General features: G+C 40.9%; 1 protein-coding gene, 1 long non-coding RNA gene and 4 other non-coding genes across 6 annotated transcripts in view; 3 read left to right on the forward strand and 3 right to left on the reverse strand.

The window, feature by feature from the left end:
• The window catches only part of LOC138242549 (antigen WC1.1-like), a 621,195-nt gene that overhangs the window by 260,851 nt on the left and 340,016 nt on the right, over positions 1 to 20,328 (forward strand). The gene's annotated exons all lie outside the window — the stretch shown is intronic.
• trnak-uuu (transfer RNA lysine (anticodon UUU)) lies at positions 684 to 756 on the reverse strand. Its single transcript has one exon. It is a non-coding gene; the product is annotated as a tRNA-Lys (tRNA).
• trnat-cgu (transfer RNA threonine (anticodon CGU)) lies at positions 3,761 to 3,832 on the forward strand. Its single transcript has one exon. It is a non-coding gene; the product is annotated as a tRNA-Thr (tRNA).
• On the forward strand, positions 5,773 to 5,846 carry trnat-agu (transfer RNA threonine (anticodon AGU)). The gene has a single exon. It is a non-coding gene; the product is annotated as a tRNA-Thr (tRNA).
• Positions 10,261 to 10,371, reverse strand: trnal-caa (transfer RNA leucine (anticodon CAA)). The gene is made up of 2 exons: positions 10,334 to 10,371; positions 10,261 to 10,306 (listed from the first exon to the last, which is right to left on the reverse strand). It is a non-coding gene; the product is annotated as a tRNA-Leu (tRNA).
• Positions 17,955 to 18,746, reverse strand: LOC138242368 (uncharacterized). The gene is made up of 4 exons (XR_011191522.1): positions 18,635 to 18,746; positions 18,417 to 18,551; positions 18,222 to 18,339; positions 17,955 to 18,023 (listed from the first exon to the last, which is right to left on the reverse strand). It is a non-coding gene; the product is annotated as an uncharacterized lncRNA (long non-coding RNA).

Genomic DNA, 20,328 nt, shown 5'->3' on the forward strand with positions numbered 1-20,328 from the left:
ATGTAATTAGGGATATGTCTTTTTTTCATGGGGAAAACTAGCCCGAGCAAAAGTTTAGAGCAGCGCTCAATAAAAATGATCAGAACCCGAAAGCGCTTTTTATGCGGATCAGTATATTCCGATACCACTGGTTCTGCAGAAGAAATAAGAAAAGCCGAACTCAAAGCAGAAACGTGTTGCCATTACGGGTACTCTGTCTGCAGCTGCTTTAAGATCTACTCACACCACGATGCCATTAAGGCTACCTAGTTAAAAAAAACATCGTCACCTTTTTGAACGTGATTATTAGACACCCGTTAAATCTCAACCGAGGTTTCTTGAGAGATCGTTCAGCGAGCGAGTAATAAAAAACTACTTCGCTTCCAACCTCTGCTGTCACTGTAAACTCGGACGTGATGTTCTGCAGATGTGCAGTGTGCCTTTCCTCTTGTCGTATTCAAGAGTACTCACTGTGTGAGCCTCTCACTGCGTGTCCTGTACTCTACTGTGATTTAATTTAGATAATGACGTGGAGTAGAGTGACAAGATCTTCTTGAACATTTTCGGTTTGTGAAATGAAACACTAAATACACTACTGTAAATACAAGTAATGGACATTTAAAATAACCACAGTACAGCTAGAAGAGTGAAAGATAAAAGACTATTTAGAATGACATTCACAATAGACTTAAGAATAGCACATCCGCCCGAACAGGGACTTGAACCCTGGGCCCTCAGATTAAAAGTCTGATGCTCTACCGACTGAGCTATCCGGGCTCTGAAAGAAAGTCACCACTGTCGGGATCCTCGCAAGTCACGTGTACCATTCCCAGTAGAATGAGTGAGAAATACAGCATGACATGGGTAGTTAAGGGGCTCCCACAGTCCATCTTTCCTCACATTACTGATTTTTTTCAATAGCATTTTGACCTTTTTTCACATTCAGATTTTTTTCACATTTAATAAAATCTTTTAATCAACAACATTAAAAAGAAAACAAATGGAACATTTTTTGGAACAATAATTTAAAAAAAAACTTTCAATGCCTTGGTTGTATACTTGTGCACACCCTTTATAAAGGGAGTTGCAACAGTGCTGAAATTTAAAGAGCATTTCTGTAGAGAAAACAGCCTTGATGTTAAGCTTAGGGAGCCTGTCTTTTAGAAATTCTATTTCTTAACACCTTGCACAGCCTCCCGCCAGACTAACAAATATTTTTTTGGAGAAATTGACTCACACACCGGAAGACACTAACGTTTATTTACGTTAGAGCATGTGAATAACAGTTTAACCGAAAAAGGTTGTAATTGTGATTTTGTTAAAATTCAATAAATCGTCTATCAACAGTTAGAATTCATTTAGAAATTGTTTTATTTAATAAACTATAAGACAATTAAGAGAGTTTATAGGTCATATCCGTCGCTTATGTTCTTTTAACTCTAGCGTTCAGGATCCAAACCCAGGTGCGGACGATTGTGTTTCTTGAATCTCTTGTAATCATCAAAAGTCGATGTGTAGTCCTTCAGTACTTTCTCGAGTTGTGCCATGGATATTTTATACGATCAATACTTGTCATGCTCTTTTGCATTTTCCTTAACAAACGGAAAAAGTTCAAGGTGTGTTTATGGCTGTGCTTCACATCTACACGAGAGCAGTACAGGACACGGAGTGAGGAGTTCGTGAAGCTTTCAGTTTAGTGCTGAGTTCAGAAGGAGGATTCGCTCGCTGAATGATCAATCAAGAAATCCCGGGTGAGATTCAACAGGTGTTTTCTGCAACAGCCACGACAAGTGTGAAGCAATCTCTGGATTTCCTGACTTTGAACTAAATTATTAGTTCAAATAATTTAGGATTTAACAGAACTAAAAGAGGTACATTTAAAATAGCAGCGCAACCCTGCAGCACGTCGAGTTTAATTGTGTAAACTGCATTTAATTGTGTAAACCTGGCTCTCTCTGAACACGAGCAAAGAGTTCTCACTCAACAGAAGATTGCGATGCGAGTACTCTAATATAAAAGCACCTGGAGATACCAGGGATTGAACCCGAGACCTCATACATGCAAAGCATGCGCTCTAACACTGAGCTACATCCCCGATGATAAAGTTTATGGAACAGACTTAGAGATGTGCAAATGCTCACTGATCACACCACTCACGAAGAATGCCTGCAGTTTCCCACTTTCGCGTTTCTTCTACTACAGAGTAAATTCATAGGAATGAAGAAATAAGGAAGGAAAAATAATCGCATCGAAGCTTCAAGAGACTGGGCACAAATTAATCTGTTATTTTTGTATCCAGTTACATGGGCGACGGTGGTTGATTCCCAGACGGGGGAGTGCTTTTTTTCTACCTCCTTACTCGACTGTCTTTCAATTCTATTTTATTTGAAAGCTTTTTGCATCTTTTAAGTGCTCTTGATTAAACTATCCATAGAAAAACAGCAGTACTGATGATTTAACGCAAAAGGGTGAAACAACGCCCCAACCACAGGAATGGTAACAGGAAGGATCGTGTTCTTATTTAATATGTCCTTTTGAGATGTCTTGTCAATGCTCACAGGCGGTAGAGCTGAATAATTTACTTTTAGTGGTGTTTTTAAACAAAGATGGAACACGTTCTTTCTATACCAGGAGAAAAGGAGCAGACTTTACCTTTAAGTGGCAAAAATGACACCTTATCAAAGCTAATATTAATTAAAATGATATCACAACAAAGGATTTGAGCCTTGAGCTTTCATTGGACGTCTGTGTCTCCATAACTTTGTAGGTGAGAGAGAGGATTGTGATAATTTGTAAGGTCTTCTCGGAAGTGCGTTGGTGGTACAGGCGCCTTCCAAATAATTGAGTCAGGTTTGAATCCCAGCCAGTGCAAACCCGAATCTTTTCAAGATAATCTGTGGTCCGCTAACACATCTTTTGAAACACTACAACAGGTAACACCCCGTGTGAAACATCGTGAGCATCTGTTAAACCTCTCTACCTACCCGTTCCTCACAGAGACATGACGAGGGTCTAAAGGGACATTTTGAGCCGTAGAAACATTTTATCATTCAGTAATTTCCTGTGCGGTCAGGCCAGTTCCACTTTAACTGCGCCCGACAACGGAGGTCGTTTTGAAAACAACGAGAGTAAAGGGACACTGCACGTCTGCAGAACATCACGTCCGAGTTTAAGGACAGCAAGAGATTGGAAGCTAGGGAGTTTCGGGTCTGTGTTTTTATTATAGGTTCAAGAAAATCTGAATACCTTTTCAAGAAGTATTTCAGAATCCCAGTCAAATCCAGTACAAATGCCGCATAGATCTGCATTGTACAATTAGTATACTGTTTGTCCATTGAATCAAACATGCCTTATGAAGCATTTCTAAAACAGGAGAGATTGTTAGGGAATGCGTCTTCCTGTAAAAATAAAATGACTTCAAGGGCACTATAAGCAGAGGTGCTCTACAGGAAAAACTATTGCCAGAGATGCCAAAGAGGTCGAGATTTCACCACATGAGAGAAAGCATCTCAGAAAATGAAGTTGCGGTCGTTTCCACGCGTTATAAAACCACTAGGTCAAACAACAAGAGCTGAAGAGCCGCTGTTGAGAGTAACACGGCCGAGCGCTCTAAGGAGCTGGCTTAAACCTCCAGTCTCTTCAGGAGCATCTGTTGGAGTTGCACTGCTACAGCGCATCTCCTTGTTAAGTATCCCTTTTATTGTTGTTGCTGCCTCCAGGCGATGTAAACCAGGTTCAGAAAAAAATAATTTGAACAACATTATTCTCCTCTTTATTTGAAGGCGCGGTGGCCAAGTGGTAAGGCGTCGGTCTCGTAAACCGAAGATCGTGGGTTCAATCCCCACCCGTACCTGTTTCGTTTGTCTCCGCTTACCTTTAGTTTCAAAGTCTTCAAAAAAATGTAGGAGTCTCAATAGTAAGAGAGCATAACTGTCGCCAGTGATTAGTGTTCATGCTTATCCTGCCTTGTTTTTTAGTCGACAAAGCTTGTCTCTCTTCACACCCATCTTCCAAATGATCGCCTCAGCATTGGGAAGGAACCTACGCTTGGTACAGCCCCCCACTCCATGGTCTGATCACAAACAAATCTGGTGAGCTGTCAGTCCAGGTTGGAAGTAACGTTCGAAAGCACTAAAAATCTGACTTAGGAACAAGAAGACCATGTTTTTTTTATACGAGTAAACGATAAAATAATATACTGCCTGCAAGACTATGTCAAGTTCAAGTTCAAATTCAAGTTAAAAGTTCAAGTTCAAGTTTATTGTCATTATACTCATACGCAGGTATATGGAATAACGAAATGGTATTTAGCTAGCTCTCGGACATAAGTAGTACAAAGAAAAAAACACAACAACAATACAATTGTATAACAAAAGAAAGAGACAACAGCCGATGTGCAAAAAACAACAACAGGCAGTGTGCAAAACAACAAAAAGGTAACAGGTTATGTGCAAAAACATGCATCAAAAGAATGAAATAAAGGGATAGAAATGATGGGGAGTGAGCTTTTGACATGTATGGTAGAGGTAGATTTTCAATGTGTGTTTGGGTTTTTGGTAAGAAAGAAGGCACTGTGAGTTTCAGATCGTAGGTGAGAGGTGAGGAGAGAGTGAGAGAGGCTGTGAGTTTAATAGTTTGATAGTGTGGGGGTAAAAACTGTTTCTGAGTCTGGTAGTCCGGACCCGAATGCTCCGGTACTGTTTTCCATGTCATGCTAAACGCCATAAATTGTGTTCGTCCAGTCATATCAATCGTTCTAAAGTAACGGAAAATCGGATGCGACTGGTACAATCAGCACACATTTTTCAGGATAGCCAAGCAGTTTAAAACAGCAAATTCACAGCTTCATGTCTTTTAAGCTTTGTGTTTCGCTCTCCAAATAGAGGCACGGGTTCAAATCCCACTCCCGACAGTCAGGCGTTTTACCCTGACTTTTTTATCTGTCTTTACACTGTTTCAGTGTTGTTGTGCTCACTCACAATCACAGTACGAGGAAAATGGAGAAACTGCTTAGCAAAAACATAACGGACAGAAAAAAGCTTCGTAAACACGTGAATGTGATTAGCAGCAGTAAGGTATGCATTCAAATGTTTAAGGCTGATTTTAAAAAGCAGCAGAAGAAAGGTGCAGCACAATGCAACACAATTTGTGAGAATTCGTGGGTTTTTATGCTGCTTGGACTTCTTTCAAGCCTATGAGGTGACCCCCGTTTTATTTTCATTTTCAAACTTCAGAACCGAATAACGAAAATGTTTCATGTGTGACAGCATTCCGTTGCAAATACCGTTTCCACGATGTATTCAGCGACGGGAATGAAATGTTTTAGTGCTGGCTCAAATGCGAGGAATTTCAGAAAAACCTGGAAAAGCAACGCTTGCAGTAAATGACATATCGAAAGCGTGTAGTCAGCATGAGCAGAACAACGCAATGCTCTGTAAAAACGATCTGAAGCCGCAATTACTCTTTTATCTCAGGCAGTTCATTCCGATACGATGTTTCCGCAGACTAAATGAAATGCCGAACTCCAAGCATGTTGTTGCCATTATTGTACTCCTGCTGAAAGAAGAAAGAAAGAAAGGTGTCGTAAATGAACTTTGTCGCCCGTGGGAGATGTCAAGCGCATTGGACATGAAAAGTGCCGGATAAAACCCATTTCTATACGTTTCTCTTAGTGTCGGGGCTCCTATTGAATCTAAAGGAGGCAACGTGCTCAGCCAGCCGACTCAGCGCTTACTGAACGCAGGTGTCTCAGAGCGGTGTGTCCAAGTCGCAGTAAAAGAGGGGGATTCTGCCGGCGCCGTGGCTTAGTTGGTTAAAGCGCCTGTCTAGTAAACAGGAGATTCTGGGTTCAAATCCTAGCGGTGCCTTTCTTCCTGTCTTCTCGCACCGTTTATTGTTATAGAGAACATGCTTCTGCATTACCTCAGTCAATATCACCGGGAATGTGAATAGAAATGTAAACATCAATATTTCTGCTCTCTCCTGAGAAACACAAGTATAGAGTCAAAACACAATAAATAATGCTAAAAAATTATTCAGTTAACACCCAGATGTGACAAAACACATTTAAGACTTACATCCCCTTTAAATATGTATTTCCTTAATATCAGTTCTCTTCCCTCCCCAGGACACCTGCAAATTCACTAGAGCATATTAAAAGCTGTGTGTAAGTCTTACATGTGTTCTGTCACATCTGGGTGTTAAATTAATAGATGTGTTGTGTTATTTAATATGATTTGACTCCATGCTTGTGTTTCTCGGGAGACAGCAGAAATATTGGGGATTTGCGGCTACAGAAAATAATGTGAACTTTACAGGCAAAAGTAAGGTTAAGTTAAAGAAACAAAAACGTATTGTCACCTTTTTCAACGTGATTTTTTAAGACATTTGTTCGGAATAGTATATCTTCTCGTGTCTGTGGCTGTTATCCTACAATAACGGTGGTGAAATAGCAGGAATGTGCGGAAAGAATCGGAGATTGAACAGAAGACTCATCCAGTCGATAGTAAGGTTGTGTAGGACCGCACACCCTACGATGTCAGTGTTGAGTAGTGAGGTTTAAAAGCTTCTTCACGAACCAGGAAGGAGTACAAACCTAAAGTCTTCTGATCCGTAATCAGACACGTTATCCATTGCGCCATTGGCGTTTGTATTGCATTCAAAGCCGCTACTATTCATGTGTCTTGTATGTGTGTCTAGTTACTACGTCTTTCATTATGCCTGGTTTAAAATAATGTATCTTTAAAACAGACAAAGGGTTTATGAGTCTCCCTGAAATTCACACACGAAGAATAAAAAATATCGCGTTTAAAAAGAATACAGAGATGCCGGCGATAGAAAACGGAGCGTCTTAAGTGCGCGCTATCACTGAACTAAACTCCCGATCGATAAGTTTGTCGGCGGCTTTTTAATTGTGTTAGGAAGAGCAAACAGTCCACAGTGTACATTTTAAAGGTCTGAGCAAAACAATCAGACGTGAGGATTAGGATTAGGATCCAGAACAGGAGCCTTTACTTCTTTATATACTGAGCTTTCGGGTGAACGTCAAAGTGAAAGACAAATTCGCAATTTTCACTTTTTGATTAAGGAACAAGAAAACACCATCCTTCGAGCTGGATTCAAACCAGGGACATAAGAAATGCCCACTGTTTTTGTCTATAGTCTTAAGATCTAGCAATTGAGCTATCGAGAGGTCGGAAAGTAAACGCTTTTTCACACGTGTAGCCCAATGTAGTGTAGTGTTCCTCTATTTAAATCCCAGTTCGACGTCAAAATACTCACTCCCATAGTCTCGTTCAGAAGAAGAAATGGACCAGGCTTCCACTGTATAAACGTCCAGAGTTCTTATAAAACGTTTGAAGGGACATCAGTGCAGACTGAAATTGACCCGTTTTCTAGTGGGATCAGGATGATATAAAACCTTTCTTTTGGATTGAGAAGAGGATCATGGAGACACTCAAAATATCCCTGTCTTTGCTTCTTTCAAGGATGAATGGAGTATTGAGCTGCAAGCATCGGTTTAAATCAAAACTCTCTGCTACTGCAGTTGCTTGTTTGAGAGTTTCTTCAAATCTTTCAACTGAACGTTGATATCAAGAGATATTGACGGTAATATCATAGGGACTTTGGTTTTCTTTTGATCGAAAATTGTATTAAAATACAAGCCTCTTTCACAGTTGTATACAGTAATACTTTCCCTTGCATCCTAAAATTTCTAAATACCACAAAGTTACAACATATGGAATAGCATTTATTTTAAAATGTATTTTAAAATTTGCATTTATTTAGAGCTATATTTAGAGCTTAGTAAAGATAGCATTGCTAATATTGATGGAGTAGAAATGTAAGATGAATTGATAGCTTTTTCTGAACTAAAAAAGTCCTACAACGCCTCCTGTAACAGTAGCGAGAGAACAAAGGTTTGAGGGTGGGTACCCACCTGTATAAGAATAGTATTCTGCCAGTGCTGTGGTAAAGCTGGTTAAAAGACTTGTTTCATAAAGAGGAAATCCTGGATCCGATTTCCAGCGGTACCTTTTTTTTTCCTGTCTTGTTTTACAGAACATGTAATTTGGGACACTCAAAGAGTTCTTGATTTGGTTTAATGCGTTTATTCATTTCCTTTGCAGAACAACTTGTTTTTTTTTTAATCATACAGCTTGCGAAAGATGAAATGCGAGCGAATTTTTTTGTTCACCAAAAGTATGTAAATGAAAAAAAGCGTAAGGTGTAAGCATTTCTGTGGTGCAATCGGTTAGCGTTTTCGGCTATTAATCCCCAGGTGGGTTTTTTGATCACACCCAGGGACGCACTTCTTCCTATAGTAAACATCATCACCGCAAAAATTTAATTGTTCCGCAAAACCTGAACTATTTTGATATTTGCAGTAGTAAACAATTGAGTACCAGAGTCAACATTACCGGGAATTTCCAATAATTACCGACATTGGCAACTTGCAAGCAGTTAGTATTCACCCATAGAATTATATGTTCCAGTGAGTGAGGGAGAATTCACTTATGCTCCCGTTGCATCTTCAGCTAAAGTAATTTAAAAAACATTGCAAAATTGTTCGAGAACTTGTCAAGCAAAAACAACAGATCGCCGGAGTTCTATTTTAATATTTTCGTATTTTTACCTTAATTTGAATATAAATGTTAACATAAACGCTGTTCAATATAATGTAATGTTGTTGTACTTTTAAAATATTTTAGCTGAGGGTGAGAGGGGGGATATTACGCCTTGCCAAACATCTAAAATAACTGTAAAAGGGGATGGCATTTTAATAAAACTGGCAATCAAAAGAAAGTTACAATTTGTATGGTATTATACTCAATATCCCTCGATATTGAAGGTCAGATGAGGAATTTGAAGAAATTATCAAAGAAACAACGGCAATAGCAGAGGATGTTGATTTTGAACCAGTGTTTGCACCTCAATAATCCATCAATCTTCGCTTGACAGGCTTCCTCAAGATATTCGGTGTTCTATACAAAAAATCGACAATTAAGCGCAAATGTGACAAGAGGCAAAGACTGCGGTAGAGGAGGAATAAACTCCACACGATGACTGTATGTATACGTCTGTCTAATATTCGGCCCCTGCAGGGGCATCATATTCTCTGAACTGCCTGCCAGCGTGTGTACGGGCTTATAATTCAAGAATATCAATGGTCAGTCGCTTACAACGGGTGTTTGTGTTTGTATTATTTAGAGAATTGAAAAAACATTTTCTAAACTACAGCTCGAATGAAATTTAAAAAAGTTTATTTGTCTCTTTGCTGTAACAACTGTGCCAAAACTATTCAGATACATCAAAATAGCATCAGAATGTAACTAGATTTTATTGGATTTTAGGAAATGTATTTTTGCGCATTTCTCTATACAATCAGAATACCTTCCTGTTTTCACCGTGTTTATTGTTTCTGCCTATGATCTCGGAAAGAAAGACCCAGTATCTGTTCACCGAAATATTGCAGGAGTTTGATATGGTTTGAGAGGAGTGTATGAAGGTAATGAAGGAGGGAGGACACGCGCATTCCGCACGGGGAGCGCAGAGCAATGAGTCTGCAGCTCTCCGAGTCTTTTCTTATACAACCTCCCGGAGTCCGGACACAGCGTCTCCAGCCAGTGTTGAGGGTTTACAGTTCAGAAAACGGCTGTCTCGAGCAGAAACTGATCTTCCTGCTTTAGTTAAGGTTTGGTTATTGTGGGGGTTTAGCGCTTGTATCTCTCTTCTCTTACTAAACACTATCTACTGTAAAGTATATAAATAGAAGCAAAAATGCAGCTAAAATACTTCAGTAAGGCCGAGCAGATAGGAAAGTTTAATAAAAATGTTCTATGATCTATGTTCTAGTTGCCCATATTTTTTAAACTCTCTGTTCGAGCTCTGATTTAATCCTCTCGGCTCCTGCCGCTGTCACCGGGAGAGTGGCTGCATTCCGTAGGGCTACAGGCTGATTTCACAATGCCACATTTAATGAAATACAGGGGAAACCGCAGGGAAAACAATATGTTTTAATACGTCTTCTTCTGGATTTATATTTCGGTCTTTCACCTTTGAATGCATACCTTGACCGTAAATCTTTACTCGATTACAGGCACCCCAAACAGTTCTTAAGGGAGAAATCGAAGCCTATTTGACTTTCTGCTAATCACATTGAAGTGTTCACGAAGCATTTCCCTGCCCATCATGTGCCCGCAAGCCGGTTTCTCCGTTTTCTTCTTTCTGTCGTTGTCAGCGAGCACAAGAAGACAGGAAAAATGCAAGAGAGGGAAAAGCTGTCAGGAGTGGGATTTGAACCCACGCCTCTATGCAGAGACCAGAACACCCAAGCAATGGAAAGACAGGAGTCCTTGAGTCTGGCGCCTTAGACCACTCGGCCATCCTGACGAGATACGTCAGTTGGTGTGATAAAAGCACCAGTAGTTCACAAAACTGAGAAATGCTTTGCTGGAGAAGCGCCACGTTGCCTAATGTTGCCTAAACGGATCGCGGAAATCAAATATTCGGATCGATTTAGAGTGTGCTTTACAGCCTTTGTGTAATATTTTAAATTGTTTTAAAAAAGTGTGTACTGTGTACTACGTTTAGGACTAGTTAGTGTGGTAGAATATGGAGATCATCTCCAGCTCTGAGCTCAACTGCAACAACAAGTCGTGCTGAACAAAGTCAGAGTTCAGCTGAACCTTTGCTCAGTGTGGTGCTCAGGACTCAGGAGTATTATTGTGGTTCTAATTAGCACAAACTGCAGGGGTCCTGAATCAGAACATTTCAATTTATCTGTTCAGTAAGTTAAAATGCAGGACACATTAAAATCGGATTATTACTGTGTCTCTGTCCCGTTTGTATATAACCGAATGTTTAAAAGATACCAGTAAGGACACACAACTACTAATGCGGTACTTATTGGAAATAGTCCCAAAACAAGTACGTCCGGCAGCTGGTAATAATTTTGCAGTGACACTTTGAAGATTTACACTCTATTTAAATATTAATTTACTAAATTTCAGTTCTCTTTTCTCACACTCCCTGGCATAACTGAACTCTCACTCTCGCATACTAAAGGCTTTACATGCATTAGCTATGATACAGATTCTAATAAAGACAGAATGAAACTGCTTGTTTTGTGTCTCATGGTGATCCTCTTCTCGATCCAAATGAAATGTTTAATATGATCCCTCGAGAAAGAAAGGTGTCAATTTCCGCCTGGAATGATTGATGCTCCATCAAACATTTTGTAATATCTCCAGAAGTTTATACAGTAGAATCCTGGTTTGTGGCTTAAATTCAAGGTAAACAAGACTAAGGAAACGAGTTGGAAACAATGTCGATCTGGGATTTAAATCATCCGGAACATTTCACTACATTGGGCAGTATGTGCCAGGGAGCAGTTCCTGACAACTGTTGATAGCTCAGTTGGTAGAGTGGAGGATTGTAGTGAAAACAAGAGGGAATCCTTAGGTTGCTGGCTTGACTCCGGCTCGAAGGAAGGTGCCCTTTGTGTATTTCATTCAAACAGTTAAAATAGCCGATCTTTTTTTCACTCAGACTTTGATCAAAAGCTCAATAAACGATGAAGCAGAGGCTCTTGTTCCGAATTCAGCTCACGTCTGATTGTCTTGTTTTGGCCAAGATCTGATCTTTGAATTCAGGGACTACTCTGTCTGCTTTGTACAGTAATTCAAAAGTAGATACAAATGTCACATTTTTATTGTAGATATAAAGGTGTTCTCTGTTTTCAAAGGATAGGTACTTAATTGGCTTTATGATTTGTTTTGATTTTGTATCGTTGTATTATTAAGTTTGTGCTTTTTGTGTTTTTAACATATTGTGAACTTATTTTTGAAACAAATGCTTACAAAGGCAGACATGGCACACATCTGTTTATACCAGCGGTGAATTGTATATTTTTATTAAGTAGAAGCTACTGCGCACTTCTGGGAGTATAACAGGTTCGATATAAAGTGGCAAAAATATATAAGGGGAAAATACCCCAGACTGGGTGTAAAGGCCTCGTTGTGACTGTTGTTTTATTGTTGAATACGGCATACTGTGCACGAAATGTTGCAGAAACACAATCTGATAGTTAAATAATTATTATTTTAATAATTTTGATAAGTATGAGGCCCCGGATCCAAATATTCAGTTCTGAATTTTTTAAACTTTTTTAACTAACTTTCACAATCGCGATAAACATTTTTTTAAGACCTTTTAAAAACTAGATATAGATATAGATAAAACTAGATAAAAAACATTAGCTTTATCGGTTTTTACATTAATCGATTTTGAATCAAATTTGATCTTTTTACATTGCATTTTACGTTGAAATGTAGCATGCATACCTAATCCACCAACGGACAGAGCAATATTTTACGTTGCCTTCCAACGTGTGATGGATTTGTATGGGTGTCTGTATGATACCACTACAGCACTGGCGCAGGTGCAAAATCCACTTTCACACGACTTTTTCAGTGTCTTCTCTCTCAAATGGACCGAAGCACAGGAGCCAATATTAGAGTGAACGACAGGTGTTTAAACAGAGGATGTTCCAATGTCTGGGAGAACGCATTGTGATTTTGTATAAACGCAAATGGTTTCTCATTTAAAAGCCAACAATATTCTTTTTCTCCCTGGCGCTAATAAGCTACCACACATGCAAGCTGTTGTGTGAAAGAAAATTCATATGTCCATAGGAAGGCAGAATAAAATCCAGAACTGTGTTGGTGATATCGATAAACAGGGCTCATGTTCACAACAAAACTTTACTGTATAAAAAGTTAAAATTCGTACATATATTTTTTTATTATGCAAAGTGTCTGTTAAACCATTCATGAAGGATTTTTAGACAAAAAAACACACCATTATATGAGAAAATATATTTACTATATGTGCATTTAACTCACTTTATAAATTGTGAGCCGATATAAATTGTTGCCCCGCTTTTTTGTCATAAATACACAAGCTTGTTATGTCTTGTGTCAGAAATAAACTGCATGAAATTTGCTAAAGCAACAAAAAGTAAGCGCCACAAAGAAGACAAACATTTGCGTTTATAGTGCAGTTATCTCGAGCCTTTAAAATTACTTTAAATGCAATTTGTTTTTCTCTGTGGCTCTAAGGCTTTGTCATTTACTGTAGTTATTCAGGAGAATATTATGTTAATCGTATAGATGAAACGTTTAATATATTCAGGTGGGTAGCTACGTCAGCATGCGTATCTGCAAAGAACAAGTAATACTGTAGGTTTATTCCATGCTGAAAAGAGAAGAGAGAAAACAAACCTGAAGAAGGTTTCACAGCTGAAACGTTGTTTTTTCTGTCTTCTCTTTTCAGCATGGAATAAACCTATTACTTGTTCCTTTAATATATTGTTCGGTTTGACTCAAAATGCTTTACTACTACAAGAGAGAATTATAGTATGGAGGATGAGACAAATTTATGATTTCTTGGAAGAAAATGTTTTTTCTTTGCATTCGAAATGAATCGAAACTTTAGCGCGACACACAAACCCTTTGCCTTTTTTAAAGATATAATATTTTTAAACAGACAAGTATAGAAAACGTTTTTTTTACTAAGCAATTTTGGCCGGGGGCAATGTATTACTAGTAGTGGCGCTGAGGTCACTATGGTACAGTTGAGCACCGTAAGATTAGGGCCAGTGATGTAATGTATAACGCATCTGACTTCGGATCAGAAGATTGTAGGTTTGACTCCTGCCTGGCTCATGTTGCTTTTTTAAAACGGTACTGTCTGAAGATCAGCTCCTGCTCTGAGCTCAATAGCAATGCAAAACTGTGCGTAACAAAGCTGGCGAGCAGCTGAAGTTGTGCTCAGTAGTCAGTACGGTGCTGAGGGTTCAGTACTGGCGTTGTTCTAATTAGCACGAACTGCAATGGCTCTGAATCTGATCATTTCTATGGAAGCCCATTTCCGCCAGGGAGTAAAAATAAAAACGCGCTATGGTATCTCAGAATTCCGACTTACTAACTGAGAATTGCGACTTAAAAACTCAGAATTCCGACTTTATATCTCACATTTGGGACTTATATTTCATTGTCTGTCCTTTTGTTATTGTAATGGATTCGGGTTCCAGGGCTTGTGCCCTCGCCGCTCCCACCCTAGTTTGTGCCTCACTGCATTGGCTCGAACCCAGGCCTTGCCAGCTGAGCTAAAGAAGAGTTTCTTTTTTAAGTAAAAAAGGACATACAATGGAAATATTTAAAAAGTATAAGTTTCAGCTTTTATAATTGTGAATTATTCTGGATGTGAAGTGTCTATTTCTGTATCTTATTTCATATTCTGTCTTCGTTTTTGTATTTCTGGTGTTTAAATAAAAAAAAAATTAAAAGCCCACCGTCCACTATTCCATCCGTGTACTATGGAAGCCTCACTACCGGAAATGGGATTCCATAAAAATTAGTGTAATTAATTTGATTTTTATCAGGTCACTGTACAAGACAGGCCTTCAGGCTTATAGATCCTATGATCTTGTACGATTCATCAATATAGTGTAACGGAACGGCCAACATACATTTTGTAGTTCAGGTGGGTAGCTGCGTCAGCATGCGTAGGCTGCAAAGGAACAAGTAATAGGTTTATTCCATGCTGAAAAAAAGAAGAAAGAAAATATGTTTTGGCCGAAACGTACCAGTAAACTTTACATTAACAATACCAGCCAACGATACATTATCATTTCACACCGGTTCTACAGGAATCTACAGCAGAGCCCTGAGTTGACTCCCAGAGTCCCACTGAGCCCATAGAATTCCACATCACCCATCACTCCTGCACACAGTCCGCTGAGAGCGCCTGTCCATAAACTACTGGATTGAGAATGGGATCAAATAATTCCCCATTTTCTTAATTCTACATCAAAGGACTGTTAAAGGTCTATTTGAAGGCATCAATTCGTATTCTTAAACCAGATGAACGCCTGGAATAAGTTAATATTACTTATAAATAGTCGTGCTACAATACTCCAGTTGAAGGCACGCTTCTAGCTTTGTGGTACTCTGGTGCGTCACAAATTTATGTTTGAATTTCTGTGGATGAACTACTATAGGTGTACCCTCGCTCACTTTCTTTAGCGACAGTCGTTGCTCTTCATCTGAGTGATGTATTTGCCTGTTTTTCAGTTCACTTCCCTGCAAGGAATATTTACCTCAGAGCTCTCTTTCGCAGACTGCAGGCGCTATGTTTGTTAACAGGTGTTACAGTGATGACATCTTTCTGTATGATCAGGACAGGAGCTGCAGGTCCACTGTGTTGTGGCTGCAGTACAATTTTAGCTTATTATTATAATACTTTTTAACAGCGACAGATTCTTAAGATCACGAGGTGTTTATATTATTTCAGTATTAAGCTGTTACTACATTCGGAACTGTCCCATAGGATTCAGTGTTCCGTTAGTTTGGCACTAAACTGCTTAGTCTATTGCAGGAATTGTACTTAGTCCTGTCCTGTAGTGTCCTCTAGAGAGCAGCAGCTGTTTCCTTGGGCTCATTGCAATTGGGAACATTGTGATTACTGAGCAGGGGACTAAAGTCAGCAGACGAGCGAGTTGCAAATCGGTATTAATCTGGCGTACAGAGCTGCATGCTTATCTCTGGATCATCTCCAGTTAATGTGATGCTGTTCTTACCTTGCAATTGACCCAATCTGACTACTGGCACCAACAACCCTGTTATTACAAATAAACTTCTTGTGTACCTACCGTGATACATAAGTTTGGTGGAGAGGTTTGGCAGCCCATATTCAGTCAAAGGTGTGTGTGCAGATCACTGTGATATACAGGCATCAACAAACTGACAAATACAATATTAAATATTTAACTGATAAAACCCAAATGAACCAAACCTGAATAAATTAGTGGTGGAAAGGAGTCTTTTTATACATCAAAAGCTCTCTGATTCTTTGGTAAGAACGATGGGTATATAACCCATTGTCCTCAATATTAGAAATGAATCCTTGAGCACTGCCGTTGTACCAACGGTCCTCAAAAGTGCTGCCATTACCCCCTTCCCATAAAAGCCTTACATTAACCTTTCTTGCATAAACTATAGAACGTGCCTTCACATTTCAGTTGCACCTCAGAAGCAGTTTAATCTATTATCACTCTACTCCTTCATAACCTTCGGCCTTCTAATTCTGGTCTCCTAACTGTCCCCCAAGCCCCTCTACACTGTATGGGTGACAGGGCCTTCTCCTGTTATGCCACCAGACTCTGGAACTCTCTGCCCAAGGGTAGCAGAGTCACCTTCCCTAAACTCCTTCAAATTCAGACTCAACACCTTGCTCCGTAGAAGAGCCTTTACTGAACTGGTTCCATTCTTTACCACTCTGCTTCTACTTTTCTTAGTACCACCATCCATGGTCTCCTCTGTCTATTGGAATTGTTTTATCCTGTGTATTCTTATAATTATGTCAAGTGCTTTGAGAAGCCACCTTTGGAACCATTATATAAAATAGTTTATCCTAAATCCTTGAAGCTTTAATAGGGCAGTGCAGTAGGGCTAAAAATTGACAGTGTTAGTAGGCCAGCAGGATTTGTGCAAGTTACAGGTAGTCACAAAGGAAGACTAGGATTCACTTGAAATCCATGACACGGGACACTGAAACAGTGGAGAGGCTTTGTGTAGTAAGCGTTCAGTCTCAATCTACACAGTCTGTGCTGCTGGTAGAGGTGGTTGTGAACACCTGTCTTCCCAGTCAAGTACTGGGATCTCCAGTCACGATCCTAATACTTCTCATAACTGTCCACTACCACTGCTGTGAAACCAACACCCATAAGACAAGACCTCCGAGATTCTAACTGCACCATTATTCACTGATGTTTTAGCACCAGTATTGTTCCTCTGCTAAGGAAGGGAAGGCCTACTTTACACCAAGCCCCTGTTGACAATTCCTTCCTTGTGTTTCTTTTAGTCAGTTAGTGCAGCCTAGAATAGGACACCAGATCTCACTCTTACTGAGCACTACAGTAGCAACTCACACTCCATAAGCACTACCCCTCTCAGAAATGGGAGGATTTCCAGTATATTGAACACCTGTCTCTCCCACAGTAAAAAAAGTCACACTGCCCTGCCTAAGGAATAATGCAGCCATCTTTGCCCAGTACAATGCTTTATTACTCCAGCCATTTTCAGTCCTCATTGGCAGCAAGACAGGAAGCATTCTTGAATGGGGAACCCCCACAAATACAGTACTTTAATTTATTAATGGGTCTCACTTCCCTTGAATTCCTCCATCCCATTCAAACCTATAAACCATAAAGAAACAAGGGCAAGCAGAAGGGTCTTTCACAGCTTTATTGAGATGTTGCCATTACAAGGCAAGTGGAGGCAGGAGAGTCACAAGGGCCAGGCTAGAGCCTTCATTCAGACACCTGGGGAGGAAGAAGGAGAACAATCCAGCTACACTGCAGGACACCCACCCCTACTGGGGCTCCTCCTGCCAGACCCTACCTGTCCACTGGCCAACATCTCCAAAGTCCTCTGCTCCCTCCACATCCTCACTGGTGCTCTCAGCATCTTCACTGGAGCTCTGAGGGTCTCCTTCCTCATCCTCAGTTCAGTCAGCTCCCACATCCAGAGGAGTTTCTACTGGTGCCACAGCCACCCGACTGCTGGTCACCAGGCTCCTGGTACCTGTGGACAAGCAGCACCCAGGAGTGAGGGATCCGCTATACCCAGAGTCCCACAGTGATGCTACTCATCTAAACAGTCCCTTTGTCCAGCATGGGATCATTCCTCAGTTGTCCAAGCATGGTTGTCTCTTGGGCAGAGATGCAATCCACAAGGGATAGAGAACCAGACCCACCTTCATTCCAGCTGCCAGCACACCTGGACTCACAGCAGGCACAGACCTCATGGTCACCATACAGTTCCTCCCACCTGGAGGAGAGGACAGGTGAGGCCTCCACCTGGCATGTCCCAGAGCACCTTCAGCAGGCTCCTTGCAGAAGTACCTCTTAGCCTCCCTGGTGTTGCTTTAGCAGGAGCCACAGCCATGACACAGTGCATGTACAGCTCAGTCACTTCATGCTGCAAGAGGGAAGGTCACAGCATTAAGGGATCAAGGCCAATAGAGGGACAGAGAAGGACCTTCTGCCATCAGTGAAGGCAAGCTGGCAGCTCTAGGCACTACAGCTGCCACAGTCTGGTTCACATCTAGATCATGGATGGAAAAGCAGACAATGGATCAGTAGAGCAAGAAGGCTGAGCAGCCTTTGAGAGCAGTACCTTCCTGGACAGCTTCTTCTGGAAGAGGAAGGCATCAATTGTGAAGCGGAGCACATCCTTCTGCTTGGAGGGGACAAACCTGGACAGGCAGCCATCTGCCTTGCTGTCCACCATGCACCTGGGGACAAGGACAAGGATGAACCCCTGCAGGCTCTCAGGGCTCCTGCCCACCTCCCCTCCCAGAAGGGGCCGTACCCCAAGTTGTCGATCATGGGGAAACGGGTCTGGTTTCTCCGTTACGTAACACGAGTGGATGTACAGCCTCTGCTCCGCTGTGGCAAAGTAGGCAGTGGCCTGGAAGTACATGGGCTGACCCAGGAAGTACTCATCCTTAGGAGAGAGAGAGAAATAGAATTACACCTGAACACAGCACCCCCTGCAGGCAGGTGGAGCCACTCGCTCAAGGAGCTTACAGTTGGTGGTGAGCAGGACAAAGCTGTGTTTGTTCTTCAGGTCCTTGAAGAAGGTCTTTCTCCTGGCCCACGTGGGGACATAGCCAACCTTGTAGGAGTAGTGGAACCTGCAGGACAGAGGTGGTGAGGGGCTTCTGGACAGTTTCCCAGCAGCTTCTAAGTCCCAGCCAGCCGGCCCGGCGGAGATCAGTGCGGGGAGCCCGGCCCCTGCGCACAGGCACAGCACAAAGAGAAACGAGCGCATTGCCAAATTGACGTCCCGCTAAACTGCTACAGAAGTAAGACATGTAAACCACCAAACTATGTTGAAACAAGAGAGCATGGAGTGTGAATGCGGTGACTAGGTTTTTATACTAGCAGGACTATCCCAGTGGGCATTGATTCGTCGAATATACGTATATTTACGGCGAAATTACGTCTATACGTATATATACGTCGCCTAGACGTATAATCAACGTCGAATTGCAACCGTAAAATCGACGACATGAATAAACGCATATATAACGTCGAAAACACATCTAACACAGTGCCTGAGGCTTTTTATTGTAAATTACGAAGTAAATTATTTTGGCAGTAATTAATTTACACGTGTATAATACATATAGTAAATATAATAAATTAATTACTGCCAAAATAATTTACTTCATGCACTGTGCAGAGTGCCGTATACTCCTAGTTGCGGCACACACGATACATACAGTAAAAAGCCTCAGGCACTGTGTTAGATGTGTTTTCGACGTTATATATGCGTTTATTCATGTCGTCGATTTTACGGTTGCAATTCGACGTTGATTATACGTCGAGGCGATGTATATATACGTATAGACGTAATTTCGCCGTAAATATACGTATATTCGACGAATCAATGCCCACAGCTTGGCATACAAGGGTTTTGCTGAGGGGGTCTTGCCACCTGCCTGAAAAAAAAAACAGTAAAATGTTTGAGTGCCTATAGAGTTTCTATTTTTATTTTCTTGACAAAAGTTGATACCATTTCCTGGACACCCCGTCCCCCATCAGTGCGCGGTGCCCGGGGAAAAATCTGTAGGGGGCGTCTGAAATTCTGAGGGGGGAGTGATATTTCGGTTGAAACGGAGCTGTACGGTGCAGCTACCCAAATGAAATCTCGCAGCTATGCCATTGATTAGTGCTTCATGATAGAAGATAACGACTAGCAATCTGGTATTTGCGATGAAGTTCAGTTTCACATTTTTCGTCACTCTCACGGTTTGTATTGCCTGGAGCGAAAAGTACCATAAGCGTTCATTTTTGCAGCTACATGGACGTTCTGAATCGTTAATAAAAAAATGTTGTAAAACCAACAGAAAGCACAGACTGCTATAACTAGTCCTAGTTATATAACGATTTTAAGTATAATGATAAGCTACTGCAAGGAATCGGTCCACCTGAGCAAACAGGATCGTAATGTTGACACTCAATAACGACACTGATATGTGCAGTTCCTGGACGGATAGCCCTCCTACCCATCAAACAGACTGAATAACTGTTCGTGTCATTTAGTGTTGTCTGACCATTGACAAAGTACAACTATTTTTTTAGGGCGCAAATTAAGTTAGGTAAATCTTTTTGCCCAAAACTGAAGGGGCGACATTCCCCCCTCCCCCCGTGATGCCAGGCCTGTCCCCATCCTATTCCATAATGTCATTATATATAATACCATACAACAGTGACCG

The sequence above is a fragment of the Lepisosteus oculatus genome, chromosome 14, assembly GCF_040954835.1.
Source record: "Lepisosteus oculatus isolate fLepOcu1 chromosome 14, fLepOcu1.hap2, whole genome shotgun sequence".
In the NCBI taxonomy this organism is placed as follows: domain Eukaryota; kingdom Metazoa; phylum Chordata; class Actinopteri; order Semionotiformes; family Lepisosteidae; genus Lepisosteus; species Lepisosteus oculatus.